Genomic DNA, 22148 nt, shown 5'->3' on the forward strand with positions numbered 1-22148 from the left:
GTTCCCTCGGGTTCTGGATACTCCTACCATAGGAAACAGACTCTCTATATCCACCCTATCCAGTCCTTTCATCATCCGGTACGTGTCAATGATATCCCCCCCCCACCACCCCGCATTCTTCCAAACTCCAGTGAGTACGGGCCCAAAGCTGCCAAACGTCCCTCGTATGTTAACCCCTTCATTCCCGGAATCATCCTCGCGCACCTCCTCTGGACTCTCTCCACCTAAGTCTCTGCCCGCTAGCTTTGGACTCCCTGCCTGTTACTGCCCACCTTATCCGCGCCCCCTTAGAACTTCAAGCTTTTCTATAAGGTCGTCCCTCATTCTACGTTCCGAGGAATAACGACCGATCCGTCAGGCCCTCTCGTCCTGGCAACAGTCTCCTCAATGTTTTCTGTACTCTTTCTAGTTTAATCACATCTCTCCCAGACATGGTGACCAAAACTGTACCAAATTTTCCAAGTGCAGCCTGACCAACAACTACAACTGTCCCAGTTCCTCTGTTCAGTGCCCTGATTTTTAAATTTGTTTTTGTACTACTTATTTAATTTAACCATTTATTGTAATTCACCATTCTGTTTCTACACTACCATTGTACCGCCGCTGCAAAGTTAACAGCTTTCACGACTCGTGCCGGTGGTATTAAACCTGATTCCGATGAAGGCTGGCGTGCTGAATGCCTTCACCACCCTGGTTACCTGTGACAAGCTCCAGATTTTTTTGCCATTCAAACGTGGATATGCATACTACCAAACGGAATGGCATTCCTCTGGGCCAAAGTGCACAATGCGGTGTATATAACTCACACACAACACATAAGGTAACATTACCAGAAATAAATTAACTAATAGCAAGGTGCATTTACGACACAAGTGAAAAAGTAAACCGTATAACGCTACTGGGGCTGCGTATGTGATGAGACCTGAATGGTGGCAGGGAGTTCAGTCAACCTGTGTAGCACCTTTGAGTGTCCTATGGACTCGGACCCCAAGATCCTTCTGATCCTCCACACTGCCAAGTGTCTTACCATTAATGCTATATTCTACCTTCATATTTGACCTACCAAAATGAACCACCTCACACTTATCTGGGTTGAACGCCATCTGCCACTTCTCAGCCCAGTTTTGCATCCTATCAACGTTCTGGTGTAACCTCTGACAGCCCTCCACACCATCTACAACACCTCCAACCTTTGTGTCATCAGTAAATTTACTAACCCATCCCTCCACTTCCTCATCCAGATCATTTATAAAAATCACAAAGAGTTGGGGTCCCAGAACAGATCCCTGAGGCACATCACTGGTCACCGGCCTCCATGCAGAATAGGACCCATCTACAACCACTCTGCTTCTGCGGGCAAGCCAGTTCTGGATCCACAAAGCAATGTCCCCTTGGATCCCATACCTCCTTACTTTGCTGGTGACTCCTGGTGTTCTGCAGGGGTTGGTGTTGTGAGCACTTCTTTTTAGTTTTATGTCAATGATTTGGATGATGGAATTGATGGCTTTGTGGACAAGTTTGTGAGTGATACAAAGATAGGTGGAGAGGCAGGTAGTGTTGAGGAAGCAGGGAGTCAACAGAAGAACTGAGACAGATTTGGAGTATGGGCAAAGAAGTGGCAGATGGGATATTGTGCAGGGAAGTGTTTGGTCATTCACTTTTGTAGAAAGAACAAAAGCATAGACTATTTTCTAAAAGGACAGAAAGTTCAAAATCTCAGGTGCAAATGCACTTGGCAGTCCTTAAGGTGGGTGGGGGGGTATATGGGAGGCGGGGTTTGAGGGTCGGCACAACATTGTGGGCAGAAGGGCCTGTACTGTGCTGTACTATTCTATGTTCTCAAGGCACTTGCCAGTCCTTCTACAGGATTCTCTAAGGTTAACTTGCAGGTTGATTTGATTGGTGAGGAAGGGAACTGCAATCTTGTCATTCATTTCGACAGCACTAGAATATAAAAACACGGATGTAATGTTAAGACTTTATTAGGTGCTGGTGAGGCCTCACTTGGAGTATTGCGAACAGTTTTGGTCCCTTATCTAAGAAAGGATGCGTTGACATTGGAGAGGGATTGGAAGAGGTTCACAAGAATGATTCCGGGAATGAAAGGGTTATTTTATGTGGTGGAAATGGTTAAAGCTGGTGTATGCTGGGATACTTGACCATTCTGGAGCAGCTGGACTTAAGGCTACTGATGCGAGTCGAGAACAACCTTGGATGATTAGCGTAGCGCCAGGAATTAAAATGAACAGCATATTAAACCCCTGGAACCAGGAGGGAGGATGCGTCCGGGGGTAAGTTATGAGTTCTGATGACAGGAAAACAAAGATTCGCTCTCAGAAGTAAATCATGAGCCCTGATAACAGGGAACAAAGAGGACTGTTAGACTCGCGCTGAGAGATAATTGACGTGTCTTTTAAACGATTGATCATGTACTGACCGTGGGATGCTTAACAAAGTTATGTGAAGTTGTTTGTCTTGCAGTATAAATATGATCTATGTATAACCTAAAAATCAGAGTTCTGGTGGCGGTGGAGACTCCCCACGGAATCATGATCATAAACTCTTAAAACGAATGAAAAAAAGGGACTGATTTAGCTGAAGGGGTGGGGTGGGGGAGTGGCGTCCGCATTAAATTAAGGGCCTGCCCGAGTTGAAGGGGGTGGGGAGATTTCCAGGTTCGTAGATGGAGATTCAGTGAGCGCTCATTGTGTTCATAGTGCTTATAAAGAGACTTTGTGCTGTTTTAACTGAAATTAAAATCCTAAACAGGAAAAATGGGAACTGCCGGCAGTCGATCACCCCCCAGCGCGGATCCTACCAGTAAACCGAAGAGGTCCGGAGGTAAAACGAGGGCTTTCAATACTCAACTGCAGGTAGGAAAAAAGACGCCAAAACTACTAAACAGGTAAAACGGCACCGCCAGCAGTTAGGAGACCCCCTGGTTCCGCCTGGACCCCGGCCGATACGGTAATTAGAGAGACCGGGTATGATGGTTATGCGGTAACGTTCAGTAGTGATTTGTATGAGCGGTCACATGGGGGATCGGCCGTATGGGGGAAGTTTTCATTTGAGTCTAATCCAACACTGGGAGGACACCACCCGAAATGGGGACGGCGACCCCAATTGGGATGTTGATTACATGTTAAAATGTTTTAAACGATGGAAGGAGGTGGCTAAAAGACGCCAACCTCCAAAGAAACAGGAGAGTAAGCAGCCTGAAACAGAGAAGGCTGGGGCTGAAAAGAAAACTGCCCCGGGACTTTATCCCCGACCCCTCGTACCGGCCAGTGCCCCATCGGCACCCTATAGTGAAACAGACGATTTAATGATGACGGCCGCATTGGGACGACCGGCTCCCCCTCCATACAACTCCCCTATGTCAGAGGTTCAGGCACCGGCGCGAAGGACCTGCACCCTAGCCAGTCCACGGTCGATCGCCTGCTTCAGGGACCACGCAGACGTTGCTAAATATACTCGGCGGTGTCGACCACTAGGGGTTGCTTAAGTTAGCCCTACCTATTAGTGGTCGTCGCCTCCGGGAGCCCTATTCGACCCAAAAGAACGTATGGAGCCAGTCAGCTCGTCCAGGGTCAGAGGCTGATCCAGACTCTCCCGCTTGCCGTCGTCTAAGACCTGCGTGATAGACGACTGGAAGTTGCAGGAAGCTGTGGCCTTTTCGTAGTACAAACCGGCATAGAAGGACGTGCAGATCCTCAATATGTCTGTCTGCGAGGACGCGACTGAGCCGTCCTCTTCCTTAAGGCTGTGGATCACAGAGCTTCCCCTGTGCACCTTCTGGAAGAAGAAGCGTCAGCACGTCTCGTCCTGCTCCACGGTTTGGACCCTTGATCGGAAGATGATCTTGGAGGATTCGGCGGCGAAGTATCGGGCTTATCGGCCCTTCACCTCTCGCAAATCTTCCCTGACATCCACCACAGCCCCTTGGACTGCAGAAGGAGAAGTTGCCGCAACGGAGTTCCCTCTGCTCCCGCCTCGCTTTCTGGAAATCCTTGCGAATGAAGAATCTCTTCATGTTCTCCTTGGTGGCTTCCCACCAGAGAACCGAGGAATCAAAGAAGGCTTTCAAGGTTCTCCAACCTGTGTACTCCTTGTCGAGTTCCCTAATATTCTCTCTCGTCGGCAGCTTAACGTTCAGCTTCCTGCCTTCCTAAGTGACAGGTGGCTCGCAGAAGACAGTTGTCAGAGAGGAACAGCGGCTTGACGTCGGTGGACCTGACCGTGAGGGACTCTGAGGGGAAGCGGAAGTCGATCCAGGAGTGGGCTGAGCCGTCCGATCGTGTCCAGGTGGCTTTGTTCCACCTGTGGGGGTGCCAAAGGCGTCTCGCAGCTGGGCTGTCTTCACTGTTCCCATCAGGAGTCTGGGGGTACTGTCCAGCCGCATCAATGGCGCAGTTGATGTCTCCGGCTGGGACGTCAGCAGCAGCGAGGCGAGCCGTGAGCCCTCCCCACAGTCGCAGTTTCCGTTTCACCTTGGCAGTGCAGTCAGCTCTAGCCAGTTGTTCCCGCACGCTTCGGCCCCTCTGAACCAGATCCCCAACACCTTCAACCCCTCACGGTGACGGGGACAGTGGATCCGTCAGCGCTCTTATGCCTTGATCAGAGCTCCCGATCACGGTCCCGCCACTGGCAGGTTTGATTTGTTTCTCGCCTGGCCTGGGTGTCCGTTCTGACACGCGATGGCCGGGCCGAAGAAGAGAACCCGAACAGTGATCACGAAGAACGGAGGGAGCCAAGCCTCAGGAAATGAAGCGGTAGGAGACAATGAATCACCATCTGCCGGCAGTCCACCAGCGGAGCGCCTGTCCGAACGTGCGAGCGCTTCCGCTTCCATGGCGCTTTTTTCTCCAAAAATACTTCATTCAGAAATATTACAAAATAAAGTTGTTTACTTAAAAAAACGTTCGTTGACTCTGAGTCCTTATTCAATAAATAGTTATTTACAATAAAATTATGCGTTGACTCTCAGTCCATATTCAAATGAAAGATGTTTACAATAAATCGTTCGTTTACTCTCAAACCTTAGTCAAGAATTATGATTATTTACAATAAAATTATTAACAATAAAAACCAGTTTCGGGCCGACCAGAGCGTCGTTCACTGAACTGATGATCTGCCAGCAGCACCGGATGTTTGTCTCAGTGTGTGTCCCCGGAACAGCCCGTAGATGACGGTGTCCTCGGTAACGCAGCTGCTGGGCATGAATGTTAACACCGCCCCTCCCTTCCATTCTCCTGCACACCTTCTTCGCGAACCCACAAGGTGAGCCACCGACTGCAGCCCATCACAGTCCTCCCGTGGGCAACGGGGTGCGGAGGCGCCGTTCCGGGCGTACAGGAGCGATCTGACTGGGAGGGCCCCTCTCACCGCCAGCCAGGCGAGGTCAAGGTGCCTGTTGGTGAGGTGTGGCGATGAGGCAACTTGCCAGATATACTGGACAGTCTGCTGAGGGAACCACCTGCGCCAAGTACAGCAGCCCTAATGACCAGGTTCTTGCCCGTTATGGATAAGGAGCGCCCTCCCCACAGTCCCAGTTTCTGTTTCACCCTGGCAGTCCACTCCTGCCGGTTCTCGTTGCACGCCTCGCCCCCCCCCGCCCCCCGAACCAGATCCCCAACACCCTCATGTGGTCAGACCTGATACTGAAGGCGACACTGGATCGGTCGGGCCAGTTTTTTTTTATATTTCAAAATGTACTTTATTCAAAAATAAAATTATATACAATAAACCATTCAATAACTTTTCATCCTTTACATACGTTTCCATTATAGTCTGTACATATCCATACTTATGGCCACTCACGTGGCACTCCAGTTGTTCACCTCACCACATCATTGTTGAGCTCCGTGTGCGTCCCCGGGAACAGCCCGTAGATCAGAGAGTCCTCTGTTACGCAGCTGCTGGGCATGAAACGTGACACTAGCCCGTCCATTCTCCTCCACACCCTCTCTGCGAACTGGCAGTGTGCAAAGAGGTGGGTCACAGACTCCTCCTCACTGCAGTCCTCCCGGGGGCAGTTGGGTGCGGAGACGACGTTCCGGGCGTACAAGAGGGATCTGACTGGGAGGGCCCCTCTCACCGCCAGCCAGGCGAGGTCTTGGTGCCTATTGGTGAGATCTGGTGATGAGGCATTTTGCCAGATGAACTGGACGGTCTGCTCAGGGAACCACACCACTGTGTCCATCCCCGTCCTTCTCCTGCAGTGCCTGCAGGACATTACGTGCCGACCATTGCCTGATGGCCCTGTGGTCAAAGGCGTTCTGCTGGAAAAACTTTTCTACGTAGGACAGGTATGCCAGCAACGACCAGCTGACTGGGGCGTTGCGCGGGAGTGGGGCCAACCCATCCTTCGTAGCCAGGGCGACAGGTAGAACCTGGGCACATAGTGGTACTTGGTGCCCACATACCTGGGTTCTACACACAACCTGATGCAGCCACATACGAAGCTGGCCATCAGGGTGAAGGCGACATTGGGGACGTTCTTGCCCCCATTGTTCAGGGACTTGTGCATGACGGTCCGTCTCACCCGCTCCATCTTGGATCCCCAGACGAATCTGAAGACAGCTCAGGTGATTTCCGAGCTGCAGGAGCGGGGGACGGGCCACACCTGCGCCAAGTACAGCAGCGCTGAGAGCACCTCACACCTGATGACCAGGTTCTTGCCCGTTATCGACAGGGAGCGCCCTCCCCACAGTCCCAGTTTCCGTTTCACCTTGGCAGTCCACTCCTGCCAGTTCTTGTTGCACGCCTCGGCCCCTCCGAGCCAGATCCCCAACACCCTCACGTGGTCAGACCTGATGGTGAATCGGTCGGGCCAGTTGCCGAAGAACATGGCTTCGCTCTTCGTGCGGTTGACCCTGGCCCTCGACGCTAGTTCGAACTGTTCGCAGATGCCAATCAACCTGCGAACTGACCTCGGATCAGAGCAGAAGACGGTGACGTCGTCCATGTACAGGGGGGTTTTTACTTGGGTCCCTCCACTGCCTGGCAGTGTCACCCCTCTTATGTCCTCATCCCTCCCGATGGCTTCCGCAAAGAGTTTTTTTTTCCAAAAATACTTTATTCAGAATTATTACAAAATAAAGTTATTTGCATATAAGAAGAAAAAATTCGTTGACTCTGAGTCCTTATTCAATAAAGTTATTTTCAATAAAATTATGCGTTGACTCTCTGTTCATATACCAATGAAAGATGTTTACAATAAACCGTTCATTTACTCTCAACCCTTGGTCGAGAGTTAAGACTTATTAACAATAAAATTATCAACAATAAAGGCAGGCGTTGGCTCTAATGCTTTTTCCAAATTAACAATTCCATCCACTCCTGGGGCACCATGTTGATTATCTGTCCGCCAGAGAAAGCAGGATCTCCCAATGGCCACACATTTTAATTCCACATCCCATTCCCATTCTGATATGTCTATCCATGGCCTCCTCTACTGTAAATATGAAGCCACACTCAGGTTAGAGGAACAACGCCTTATATTCCGTCTGGGTAGCCTCCAGCCTGATGGCATGAACATTGACTTCTCTAACTTCTGCTAATGCCCCACCTCCCCCTCGTATCCCATCCATTATTTATTTATATACACACATTCTTTCTCTCTCTCTCTCTCTCTCCTTTTGCTCCCTTTGTCCCTCTGACTATACCCCTTGCCCATCCTCTGGGTTTCTCCCCCTCCCCCCTTTCCTTCTCCCTGGGCCTCCTGTCCCATGATCCTCTCATATCCCTTTTGCCAATCAACTGTCCAGCTCTTGGCTGCATCCCTCCCCCTCCTGTCTTTTCCTATTATTTTGGATCTCCCCCTCTCCCTGTGAGGCAACTTTCTGGGATCTGTGGGCATGTACCCCCAGATCCCTCTGCTCCTCCACACTACCAAGTATCCTGCCATTTACTTTGTACTCTGTCTTCGAGTTTGTCCTTCCAAAGTGTACTACTCACACTTTTCCGGGTTGAACTCCATCTGCCACTTCTCAGCCCACTTCTGCATTCTATCAATGTCTCTCTGCAATCTTCGACAATCCTCTACACTATCTACAACACCACCAACCTTTGTGTCATCTGCAAACTTGCCAACCCACCCTTCTACCCCCACATCTAGGTCGTTAATAAAAATCACGAAAAGTAGAGGTCCCAGAACAGATCCTTGTGGGACACCACTAGTCACAATCCTCCAATCTGAATGTACTCCCTCCACCACGACCCTCTGCCTTCTGCAGGCAAGCCAATTCTGAATCCACCTGGCCAATCCTGGATCCCATACCTTCTGACTTTCTGAATAAGCCTACCATGTGGAACCTTGTCAAATACCTTACTAAGATTCATATAGATCACATCTGCTGCACTACCCTCATCTATATGCCTGGTCACCTCCTCAAATAACTCTATCAGTCTTGTTAGACACGATCTGCCCTTCACAAAGCCATGCTGACTGTCTCTGATCAGACCATGATTCTCTAAATGCCTATAGATCCTATCTCTAAGAATCTTTTCCAACAGCTTTCCCACCACAGACGTAAGGCTCACTGGCCTATAATTACCCAGACTATCCCTACTACCTTTTCTGAACAAGGGGACAACATTCGGCTCCTTCCAATCCTCCGGTACCATTCCCGTGGACAACGAGGACATAAAGATCCTAGCCAGAGGCTCAGCAATCTCTTCTCTCGCCTCGTGGAGCAGCCTGGGGAAAATTCCATCAGGCCCCGGGGACTTATCCATCCTAATGTATTTTAACAACTCCAACACCTCCTCTCCCTTAATATCAACATGCTCCAGAACATCAACCTCACTCATATTGTCTTCACCATCATCAAGTTCCCTCTCATTGGTGAATACCGAAGAGAAGTATTCATTGAGGACCTCACTCACTTCCACAGCCTCCAGGCACATCTTCCCACCTTTATCTCTAATTGGTCCTACCTTCACTCCTGTCATCCTTTTTTTCTTCACATAATTGAAGAATGCCTTGGGGTTTTCCTTTACCCTACTCACCAAGGCCTTCTCATGCCCCCTTCTTGCTCTTCTCAGCCCCTTCTTAAGCTCCTTTCTTGCTTCCCTATATTCCTCAATAGACCCATCTGATCCTTGCTTCCTAAACCTCATGTATGCTACCTTCTTCCACCTGACTAGATTTTCCACCTCACTCGTCACCCATGGTTCCTTCACCCTACCATTCTTTATCTTCCTCACCGGGACAAATTTATCCCTAACATCCTGCAAGAGATCTCTAAACATCGACCAGATGTCCATAGTATATTTCCCCGCAAAAACATCATCCCAAATCACACCCACAAGTTCTAGCCTTATAGCCTCATAATTTGCCCTTCCCCAATTAAAAATTTTCCTGTCCTCTCTGATTCTATCCTTTTCCATGATAATGCTAAAGGCCAGGGAGTTACTTGAAGGTGTGCGAGTGATTGAAGGAGCAGCGAGAACAAGTCTAAACCAATAAAAGAAGCAATTCCCAAATCAAAATCCAGGGAGGTAGAGGAGCATACAGAGCAGGCTGAACCGAAGAGAGGGTGGCTTACAACAAATACTGAGAGCTCCACAGGGGGAAGAACCGGTCCAACGAGAAACCGAAGACATTGCCATTGTGTAGACTGTTCTAAGTCAGGGGCTCCCAACCTTTCTTATGCTATGGAGGCTTCCCATTGAGAGGTCCGTGGACCCCAGGTTGGGAACTGCTGTTCTAAGTGAAGACTTGACATCTACCTTTGCAGAAGTTAATGCTAATACCAACACCACCCTATCTCTATCTCCCACAATTTTATATACCTTAGTCACCTTCCCTCTTAGGTCCTAAATCCCCCACCATCAGGTTCAAGAACAACTACTTTCCTTAAAATATTCAGTTATCGACCCAACTAGTTAAAACCCTAATCACTTTGGTTTAGCAACACTATGAGCACTTTGCTCTCAATCTGAGCTTTATTTTGTTCTAGTTGTGCTTCCTTGTAAAAAACTGTATGATTGATGTTTTTCTTGTGAATACAGCTCATCTGATGCCACGTGTCTGTGATGCTGCAGCAAGCGTTTCATTGCTCCTGTGTTCATACATGTACTTGTGTGTGTGAGACAGTGAACTCGACTTTGACTTTGATGCTCTATCTGAATGTTCTGGGCATACGCAGGATGTTCTGCTATGGTGGAGTGCAGCCCTGTCCTCTCGTTCCAGGTGGAGAAAGTCCTGAGTAGGGGCCCCATTGAGCAGAGATCCATTAGGCAATGGTTGGCCAGAATGTGTTTGGAGTCCTGAGAAGAGGAAGGTAATGTTCCAGCTGGGATGTAGCCTGAATGGTGGTGAAGCAGCTGATCTTTGTGCCACTTCAACACTCTTACTCAAGAATTGATTTTTTTTTATTGACTCTTGTCTTATTTCTTCAGTAGTTAAATGCGAATATGACTCTATAACCATTTTGGACCATACTCCACTTAAGCTTTCCATTAAATTATTGGCCAAAGCTCATAACAATAGACAATGGCTTTTTAATTCGCTGTTGCTTCAGGACTTGGATTTTGTTAACTTCATGAATGAACAAATTGATCTCTTTTTCCACAATTAACAGTACAGAGGATATGTCCGTGAACACCCTTTGGGATTCCTTCAAAGCTTATATTCGTGGCCAGATTATTTCGTACTCTGCTGCTTTGAGGAAAAGGTTGAAGAAGGAAGAGCTTGCTCTTGTGGACAAGATTAAGGAAATAGATAAGAAATATGCTACAGCTCCTTCTGAGAAGCTGTATAAACAAAGAACTGAACTTCAAATGGAACACAGTTTATTACTTCTGTCCTCTATTGCAAACCAATTAATGAAGACAAGAAGTGAATTTTATATACATAGTGACAAAGTTGGTAAACTGTTGGCTAATCAGTTGAAGACTAACTCTATTAAACTTCAAATTAATCAGATTTATAATCAAAAAGATCAACTGACATTTGATCAAGCTGAGATTAATCAATTCTTCTTTGATTTTTATTCCTCTTAATATCAATCAGAATCTCCATGAGATTCTAAACATATGTGTGACTTTTTAGATAACCTAGACTTCCCTAAGATATCACACGATATATGTTCTATGTTAGAAACTTCCTTCACTACTGATAAGATTAAGAATGCTATTTTTTCTATGAACTCGGGGATAGCTCCTGGCCCTGACGGGTTTACCCTAGAATTTTTTAAATCTTTTGCACCCTCATTAGTCCCCTGGTTATCCAGGGTTCTGGAGGCCTCATTAAAACTTGGTAAACTACCAGAATCCTTTTATAGAGCATTGATCTCTTTAATATTAAAGAAGGATAAAGACCCCGCTCAATGCGCATCTTATAGACCAATATCCTTGTTAAATGTTGACTCCAAGATTTTTTCTAAATTATTAGCAAATAGACTAGAAAAAAGCACTTCTTTATATTATTTCAGAAGATCAAACGGGTTTTATTAAGAATCGCTATTCTTTTTATAATATTCGTACACTTCTAAATATTGCCTATACCCCGTCACAAACCGATCCTGAATGCGTCACTTCCCTAGACGCTGAAAAAGCCTTTGACAGGGTTGAATGGCCCTACTTATTTAAGGTGCTTGAAATGTTTAACTTCAGCCCGAAATTTATAACCTGGATTAAATTGTTATACCATTCTCCATCTGCAGGCATTCTGACCTCTGCAAGGGACTGGCAGCTGTTGGTGGACCTCGAAGGGCAGCTGAAGTTCCCCAACCATATCGCAGCCACCATCCTGCGACCTGACATTGTCCTAGTGTCTGAGTTGACTAAACAAGTGGTGCTGCTGGAGCTGACCGTCCCATGGGAAGATAGCTTAGAAGAGGCCTTTGAAAGGAAGCTCTCCAAGTACGCAGGACTGGTCAGCAACTGTCAGCAGGCCGGATGGAGAGCGAGGTGTCTCCCAGTGGAGGTTGGTTGTAGGGGATTCGTAGCCCATTCTTTAGTTAGAGCCTTCAGCATTTTGGGCATGGAGGGAGAGGGGAAGAGGAGAGCCATCCGCAGTACCACGGATACGGCAGAGAGGGCCTCAAGATGGCTGTGGCTCAAAAGAGGGGAGCCATGGAGTCATAAGTAGCTAGCCATCTGGACACAAGCTGGGGTCTGATCAGCCCCGGCTGGGTCACCTGGAGGAGGTTGTATGATGTTGAAAGACCCGAAACACCGGATGATTTCAGGAACATCACTGAAGATGTGTCCAGAAGCATCAATAGATGTATGTACACAGCTATGGCGTCAGTTCGTACTAATACTGAAAACTCACCTTTTTTCCCTCTATTTCGAGGTACCAGACAAGGGTGTCCTCTTAGCCCTTTGTTAGCTGATACAGCATTAGAACCACTAGCAATTGCTATTCGAGAATCTACTAACATTATTGATATAAGTCGTGGGTTAAAGTCTCATAAAGTATCACTTTACGCTGATGATATATTTCCAATCCTCAAAAATCAATCCCAGCAGCTCTAGATTTATTAGCCCAATTTAGTCTTTTTTCAGGATACAAATTAAATCTTAATAAGAGTGAATTTTTCCCTATTAATAAGCAAGTTCCCTTATATCAGAACCTGCCATTTAGATTGGTTAATAATCATTTTTCATATCTTGGGATTAAAATTACCTGTAAACGTAAGGATTTATTTAAGGCTAATTATTTACCCTTAATTGACAATATCACACAACTTTCCTTTAAATGGTGTCCACTTTATTTAACTTTGACTGGTCGTATTAATGCTGTTAAGATGTTTATTCTGCCAAAATTTTTATATATATTTCAGACATTACCAATTTTTGTTCCAAAATCCTTTTTTGATAAAGTAGACTCTAAAATCTCTTCATTTATTCGGCAAAATAAAAACCCGAGGTTGGGTAGAATACATCTACAGAAAGCTAAGAGAGATGAAGGCTTGGCACTACCTAACCTTAGATTTTATTACTGGGCAATTAATATTCGACACATGAAATTTTGGTTACTTGACCAAGATACACCATCCATTCCTAAATGGGTAGTATTGGAATTACATTCTGTTCAAGGCTATGCACTTGGTTTCTCTTCCCTCCGATTTGAAACGATATAAGCAGGTTTGCAACCCAATAGTTAAACATACCTTACGTATCTGGTTCCAATTCCGAAAATTTTTTGATCTTAATCAATTTGTGCTAGCGATTCCTATTATTGGCAATATATTTTTCTCCCCTCCTCTACAGACCGTGCCTTTCAAATATGGAAGACTAATGGTATATCATGGTTTTCTGACTTATAGAATAGTACAGCACAGTACAGGCCCTTCAGCCCACAATGTTGTGCCAACCCTCAAACCCTGCCTCCTATATAAGCCCCCACCTTAAATTCCTCCATATACCTGTCTGGTAGTCTCTTAAACTTCACTAGTGTATCTGCCTCCACCACTGACTCAGGCAGTGCATTCCACGCACCGACCACTCTCTGAGTAAAAAAACCTTCCTCTAATATCCCCCTTGAACTTCCCACCCCTTAACTTAAAGCCATGTCCTCTTGTATTGAGCAGTGGTGCCCTGGGGAAGAGGCGCTGGCTATCCACTCTATCTATTCCTCTTATTATCTTGTACACCTCTATCATGTCTCCTCTCATCCTCCTTCTCTCCAAAGAGTAAAGCCCTAGCTCCCTTTAATCTCTGATCATAATGCATACTTTCTAAACCAGGCAGCATCCTGGTAAAACTCCTCTGTACCCTTTCCAATGCTTCCACATCCTTCCTATAGTGAGGCGACCAGAACTGGACACAATACTCCAAGTGAGGCCTAACCAGAGTTTATAGAGCTGCATCATCACATCGCGACTCTTAAACTCTATCCCTCGACTTATGAAAGCTAACACCCCATAAGCTTTCTTAACTATCCTATCCACCTGTGAGGCAACTTTCAAGGATCTGTGGGCATGTACCCCCAGATCCCTCTGCTCCTCCACACTACCAAGTATCCTGCCATTTACTTTGTACTCTGTCTTCGAGTTTGTCCTTCCAAAGTGTACTACTCACACTTTTCCGGGTTGAACTCCATCTGCCACTTCTCAGCCCACTTCTGCATTCTATCAATGTCTCTCTGCAATCTTCGACAATCCTCTACACTATCTACAACACCACCAACCTTTGTGCCGTCTGCAAACTTGCCAACCCACCCTTCTACCCCCACATCCAGGTCGTTAATAAAAATCACGAAAAGTAGAGGTCCCAGAACAGATCCTTGTGGGACACCACTAGTCACAATCCTCCAATCTGAAAGTACTCCCTCCACCACCACCCTCTGCCTTCTGCAGGCAAGCCAATTCTGAATCCACCTGGCCAAACTTCCTTGGATCCCATGCCTTCTAACTTTCTGAATAAGCCTACCATGTGGAACCTTGTCAAATGCCTTACTAAAATCCATATAGATCACATCCACTGCACTACCCTCATCTATATGCCTGGTCACCTCCTCAAAGAACTCTATCAGGCTTGTTAGACACGATCTGCCCTTCACAAAGCCGTGCTGACTGTCCCTGATCAGACCATGATTCTCTAAATGCCTATAGATCCTATCTCTAAGAATCTTTTCCAACAGCTTTCCCACCACAGACGTAAGGCTCACTGGTCTATAATTACCCGGACTATCCCTACTACCTTTTTTGAACAAGGGAACAACATTCGCCTCCCTCCAATCCTCCGGTACCATTCCCATGGACAACGAGGACATAAAGATCCTAGCCAGAGGCTCAGCAATCTCTTCTCTTGCCTCGTGGAGCAGCCTGGGGAATATTCCATCAGGCCCCGGGGACTTATCTGCCCTAATGTATTTTAACAACTCCACACCTCCTGTCCCTTAATATCAGCATGCTCCAGAACATCAACCTCACTCATATTGTCTTCACCATCATCAAGTTCCCTCTCATTGGTGAATACCGAAGAGAAGTATTCATTGAGGACCTCACTCACTTCCACAGCCTCCAGGCACATCTTCCCACCTTTATCTCTAATCAGTCCTACCTTCACTCCTGTCATCCTTTTTTTCTTCACATAATTGAAGAATGCCTTGGGGTTTTCCTTTACCCTACTCGCCAAGGCCTTCTCATGCCCCCTTCTTGCTCTTCTCAGCCCCTTCTTAAGCTCTTTTCTTGCTTCCCTATATTCCTCAATAGACCCATCTGATCCTTGCTTCCTAAACCTCATGTATGCTGCCTTCTTCCTCCTGACTAGATTTTCCACCTCACTTGTCACCCATAGTTCCTTCACCCTACCATTCTTTATCTTCCTCACCGGGACAAATTTATCCCCTACATCCCGCAAGAGATCTCTAAACATCGACCACATGTCCATAGTACATTTCCCTGCAAAAACGTCATCCCAATTCACACCCGCAAGTTCTAGCCTTGTAGCCTCATAATTTGCCTTTCCCCAATTAAAATTTTTCCTGTCCTCTTTGATTCTATCCTTTTCCATGATAATTACAAAGGCCAGGGAGCGGTGGTCACTGCCCCCCAGATGCTCACCCACTGAGAGATCTGTGATCTGACCCGGTTCATTACCTAGTACTAGATCTAGCATGGCATTCCCCCTGGTCGGCCTGTCCACATAGTGTGACAGGAATCCATCCTGGACACACTTAACAAACTCTGCCCCATCTAAATCCTTGGAACTAATCAGGTGCCAATCAATATTAGGGAAGTTAAAGTCACCCATGATAACAACCCTGTTATTTTTGCACCTTTCCAAAATCTGCCTACCAATCTGCTCCTCTGTATCTCTGCTGCTACCAGGGGGCCTATAGAATACCCCCAGTAGAGTAACTGCTCCCTTCCTGTTCCTGACTTCCACCCATATTGACTCAAAAGAGGATCCTGCTACATTGCCCACCATTTCTGTAGCTGTAATAGTATCCCTGACCAGTAATGCCACCCCTCCTCCCCTTTTTCCGTCCTCTCTATTCCTTTTAAAGCACTGAAATTGAGGAATATTGAGAATCCATTCCTGCCCTGGTGCCAGCCAAGTCTCTGTAACGACCACTACATCATAATTCCATGTATGTATCCAAGCTCTCAGTTCATCACCTTTGTTCCTGATGCTTCTTGCATTGAGGTATACACATTTCAGCCCTTCTACCTTACTGTCTTTACACTGTTTATTCTGCTTCTCTTTCCTCACCAGGACAAATTTATCCCTTACATCCCTTACATATTTTCAGATGGCTCCCTTATATCTTTTGAACAATTATCTAATAAATACAATTTACCAAGAACACATTTTTTTAGATATTTGCAAGTTAGAAATTTCCTAAATACCATACTCTCTTCCTTTCCGGCCTTACCCCCACCCCCCAGAAATATTTTAGACGTTATCATCAACCTTAACCCGTTTCAGAAAGGTGTAACGGCTACTATTTATAATACTATCATGAAATTTAGGAAAGCTCCACTCGACAAGATTAGGACTGACTGGGAAAGGGAATTGGGTCTTACTATCCTGGCTGAGGACTGGAACTATATTTTACAACTTGTTAACACCTCCTCTATCTGTTCCAAACACTCTTTAATTCAATTTAAAGTTGTCCATAGAGCACATATCTCTAAAGATAAATTAGTTCGTTATTACCCTCATATTAACCCTCTTTGCGATAGATGTCATGGGGAGATAGCCTCCTTTACCCACATGTTTTGGTCTTGTCCTACTCTGGAAACTTTTTGGAAAGACATTTTTAATATTATCTCAAAGGTTCTGAATAGTGATATTTCTCCCCATCCTATTACTGCTATCTTTGGATTACCTAAACCTTCTAATAATTTACCCCCCTCAGCGCGTAGAATGACTGCATTTCTTACTTTAATGGCGAAAAGATGTATTCTACAACATTGGAAGGAGATTAATGCCCCAACTACGTTTTTTTGGTTCTCTCAAACGATACTGTGTCTAAATTTGGAAAGAATCAGAAGTAATCTTTATGATACTTCAGTTAAATTTGAACAGACCTGGAGATCATTTATTCAATATTTTCATTTAATGTAACTATTTTTTTTCTCTCTGACTACGTATACATTCCCTTCGTGGATTTTATCTGCCGGGTTTGAGGACGCGATTGTTTAATTGTTTAAAGTCCAGTATATACCCAGTTAGCCTATTGCTTTGCTTTGTTAGGTTAGTTGCACGGTAGGTTTTCTTTCTGTTTTTTTTCGTTCTGTTGGTATCTATGAAGAATTAGTATGCAATTATATTACCTTGTTATTCTATAATTAACATACGTTGTATTGTTTTCTTTTGTATTAATATTACTTTTATATTTATATCCTAACAATGTATTGGTTGCTATATATTTTACTCTTTGTGTACTAATTCAATAAAAAGATTTAAAAAGAAAGAAAGATCTTTGTGCCTCTTCCTCATCCCGGGCCTTTCCGATGTTATCATCTCTCCCGGCCACCTGTGCGTAGGAGCCCGCCCGTTTCGGTCAGGCCCTGTACAGGTGGTCCGCCTGCCCGCAGAGGTGGCAGGACTTGGCCTCCGTGTCCCTCCACCTTGCAGTTTCTGCACAGCACAGCCTTACACTGGGCTGCGATGTGCTCCGCCTTACCGCAGTTCCGGCACACCTTGGGTTGCCCGGCATAAACCAGGAAGCCCCGGTTCCCTCCTGTTGCGAACACTGAGGATGGATGGATGACACAGCCGCTGGTGTCCACCCTCAGCTTCACCCTGACCTGCCCTTTACTTGTCCATACTCCCAGACTGTCGTTGACGTTCTCACACTTGCCCACGCTCTCCACATATCGCGCTGGGAATGTGAGGATGCCAACGACCGGTACATAGGGGTTGAACATTTGTACCAGAACCGTTCTCTCTTGCTGCGTTACGTCGGCGTAGAGGGGCTGCGCTTTTAGTAGCGACAGCGGCGCCTCGCTCCCCTTCTCACTGAAGCAGTCACGTAACGTCTGCCACCCTGGGGCATGCCCGAAGGTGACGTCGTAGTAACCGGCGAAATCCCGGACGCTGTAAAGATCGTCCACCTTGAAGCCACGGCAATCCGGTAGCACCTTGCAAATGAAGGTCTCCCTACTGAAACCGTTGCCTTCTTTCAAATCTCGAACGCTCAGTCTGACCGTCTTCTTGACCCCAGCCCCACGAATCGAAGCGCTGGTCTCTCCAGCCTTCCTCTTCTCTGATGCGTTCGTCTCTCCAGCCATCCTTCCCTCCATCGCCGCTGCACAGGGGGAAAGGGCCAGATTTCGGAGCCGATTCCCTCCACATTCCACCCCGTGTCAGCCCGAGGCCGCTCCCCTGCCAACGCTCTCTGTGTGCTGAAATGACCACCGGCGATCAGAGCGTTCCGGTAAAGAACGCTTGATCTTAGCTCTTCATCACCTTCTCTCCCCTGCCAGTTCAGCTCCTGGAAGTTTTCCTCTCGGCGCCGGACATCACGTGTCAGAACGGATATCCAGAAAAAAACTACCCAGAGCGATGTGACAGGGAACCAGTCTCCATCATCAGGGACAACAACCCCCGCCCCCCGCCTTAGATTACATCTACACATGTTGGGAGACCGCCGGACGTGGAGCGAGAATCCGAAGGGCGAACGATCGACTTATCAGTGAGTTCCAACTTTGCGCAACAGTCTGTTTGATAAGATTGGGCCCTTGTTTTTATTTCGTTTCTTTACTGACCATATAGTCTTGGCAGAAAAGGATCTTGGCGATTGTAGGGATGACTTGCAGTGGACTGAAAAGCTTGAGAATGTAGATATTAAGAAAGAGGATGTGCTGGAGCTTTAGGAAAGCATCAAGTTGAATAAGTCACCGGGACCAGACGGGATGTACCCCAGGCTACTGTGGGAAGCAAGTGAGGAGATTGCTGAACCTCTGGCAATTATCTTTGCATCATCAATGAGGCGAGGCTCCGGAGGATTGGAGAGTAGCGGATGTTGTTCCCTTATTCAAGAAAGGGAATAGAGATATCCCAGGAAATTATAGGCCAGTGAGTCTTACTTCAGTGGTTGGTAAGTTGATGGAGAAGGCCCTGAGAGGCAGGATTTGTGAACATTTGGAGAGGCATAATATGGTTAGAAATAGTCAGCATGGTTTTGTCAAAGGCAGGTCGTGCCCTACATCCTGATTGAATTTTTTGAGGATGTGACTAAGCACATTGAAGAAGGTAGAGCCATAGTTGTAGTGTACATGGATCTTAGCAAGCCATTTGATAAGATACCCCATGCAAGGCTTATTGAGAAAGTAAGGAGGCATGGGATCCAAGGGGACGTTGCTTTGTGGATCTAGAACTGGCTTTCCCACAGAAGGCAAAGACTGGTTGTAGATGGGTCATATTCTGCATGAAGGCCGGTGACCAGCGGTGTCCCTCAGGGATCTGTTCTGGGACCCCTACTCTTTGTGATTTTTTTATAAATGACCTGGATGAGGAAGTGAGGAAGTGGAGGGGTGGGTTAGTAAATTTGCTGATGACATAAAGGTTGGGTGTGTTGTGGACAGTGTGGATGGCTGTCAGAGGTTAAAGTGGGACATTGATAGGATGCAAAACTGGGCTGAGAAACGGCAGATGGCGTTCAACCCAGATAAGTGTGAGGTGGTTCATTTTGGTAGGTCAAATATGTTGGCAGAAAATAGTATTAATGATGACTCTTGGCGGTGTGGAGGATCAGAGGGGTCTTGGGGTCTGAGTCCATAGGACACTCAAAGCTGCTACGCAGGTTGACTCTATGGTTACAAACGCATACAGTGCATTGGCCTTCATCAATTGTGGGATTGAGTTTAAGAGCCGAGATGTAATGTTGCAGCTCCTTAGGACCCTGGTCAGACCCCACTTGGAGTACTGCGCTCAATTCTGGTCGCCTCACTATAGGAAGGATGTGGAAACCATAGAAAGGGTGCAGAGGAGATTTACAAGGATGTTGCCTGGATTGGAGGGCATGCCTTGTGAGAATAGATTGAGTGAATTCAGCCCTTTCTCCTTGGAGCGACGGAGGATGAAAGGTGGCTGATAGAGGTGTACAAGATAATCAGAAGCATTGATTGTGTGGACAGTCAGAGGCTTTTCCCCAGGGCTGAACTGGCTAGCACGAGAGGACATAGTTTTAAGGTGCTTGGAAGTAGGTACAGAGGAGATGTCAGGGGTAAGTTTTTCTATGCAGAGAGTGGTGAGTGCATGGAATGGGCTGCCAGCGGTGGTGGTGGAGGCGGAAACAAAACGGTCTCTTAAGAGACTCCTGGGTAGGAACATGGAGCTTAGAAAAATAGAGGGCTATGGGTAACCCTAGGTAATTTCTAAGGTAGGGACATGTTCGGTACAGCTTTGTGGGCCAAAGGGCCTGTATTGTGCTGTAAATTTTCTTTGTTTCTATGTGTCAATGTTCCCACCGCTATCTCTCCCTCCCTCAACCATACAGGTAAAATATCATCAACACGTTATCTACTGGGGAGGCAAAAGAACTGATGCAACATTACAGTGGTTTGCAAGCTTTAAATATATTTAATACGTTTTGGAAACAGATACATTTACAAAAAGTAGGAAGTTAAGGACTAAAATTTCCACACAGTAGATTAGTAAGTTATAAAATGATTTCTTCTCAAATTTAAGCAGCGTCGTATCACGTCCAAGACGGAAGAGGCTGGAGCGTAAGTGGACAGGGGCATCAGTGCACTGTAGAGGCGTTGAATCTCCTAGAAACGGCTGAAGCGGTTTTTCTGCAGATCATTGCCAACGTGGACTGTTACCGCCTGCAAGATGAAAAGTGAAAGTTTACTTTGAACTTGGAACTTTGAAAAATTTTCTATCAAAGTATGTACAGTACTGTGCCAAATTCTTAGGGACAGACACACACACACACAAACATATATATAAATAGCGTGCCAAAGACTTTTGCACAGCGCTGTAGTGATTTTATGGATTACACTGTACTGCTGCAAAAAAAAAATACAAATTTCATTACGTATGTGAGTGATGATCAACCTGATTCTGATGTGGGTCTCTATTGTGGACTGGGAGAGGGGGGATCATGGTTGGGAATAGGGGAAGGGAGAGGCAGTGAGTGGGAAGCACCAAAGAGCCATCTGTAATGACCAATAAACCAATTGTTTGGAATCAAATGGCCTTGCCTGGTGTCTCAGGGCTGGGTGTGTCTGCAACCATGCCATCCAAGTGCACTGGCACTCCTCTTCTGTCACTTGTCCCACACCCCTCCTGCGGTGCTCCATCCTCGCCATTCCCAACATTCTTTGCTCCTGCCAGATTTACAAGCTCGCTCTCCGCTCCATGTTGACAAATACAGCGGTGTGTGCAAAAGTCTCAGGCACCTCAGCTAGATAGATATGTAACGCTCGGCTCGATCAACTCACGTCCGTCTAGGGGAACTGCCGTAGGCCCTACCAAACTGTGTACTCACGTTTGCGTAGACGCTACGTAATGCACCCCGATACAAGCCCACACTGTAAAATATCAGACAATACACAATGTACAGTTAAGTTACACTTTATAACTCTTTTTGGTGGTGTGGTTAGTGGACACAAAAAAAAAACAAAGGTGCCACTCAGTAAATTTGTCAGTTTTGTGCACCAAATTAAGTCGTTGGAGCTCACACCTCCCCGATCCGTCCACAAACGACCTCCGAACCTCCAACAACCTCCGAACCGTCGAATTCCGGTATCCGCCATCCCGGAACCGCCGACTGCTCCCGCACTCGTCCGTCCTCTTCACTCGCCTTGAGCAGGTACACAAATTGGGTGTGACATATATATGTGAATAGGGCTTCTTATAATGTCAGGCACTGAACCAAGATGAAAGAAATACATGAATTCCCAAGCTCCACAGAAATATAGTGATAGTTACGACATTAACAAGATTATAGCCTATCACTACACTTCAGTGTATAACTGGTACAATAAAACATATAATACTTAATTTAATAATATGACAAGGTATTACTAATTATCATAAAATATAATTATCAAGCAAGTAAGGTAACGTTGTTTGCTTAGAAGCCATAGGGTTGTTAGTGAGAAAAATTTACTTTTGTATTGGCGACCACCACAGATGTAGGCTTACTTCTACGGCTGATTCAGAGCAGACAGCAGGGCCCGCAGTGCTGAGCAGTGTTCCTAAGCAGGTATCAAAATAACAGAAAC

The sequence above is a fragment of the Mobula birostris genome, chromosome 10 (genome assembly GCF_030028105.1).
Source record: "Mobula birostris isolate sMobBir1 chromosome 10, sMobBir1.hap1, whole genome shotgun sequence".
NCBI classification, from domain to species: Eukaryota; Metazoa; Chordata; class Chondrichthyes; order Myliobatiformes; family Myliobatidae; genus Mobula; species Mobula birostris.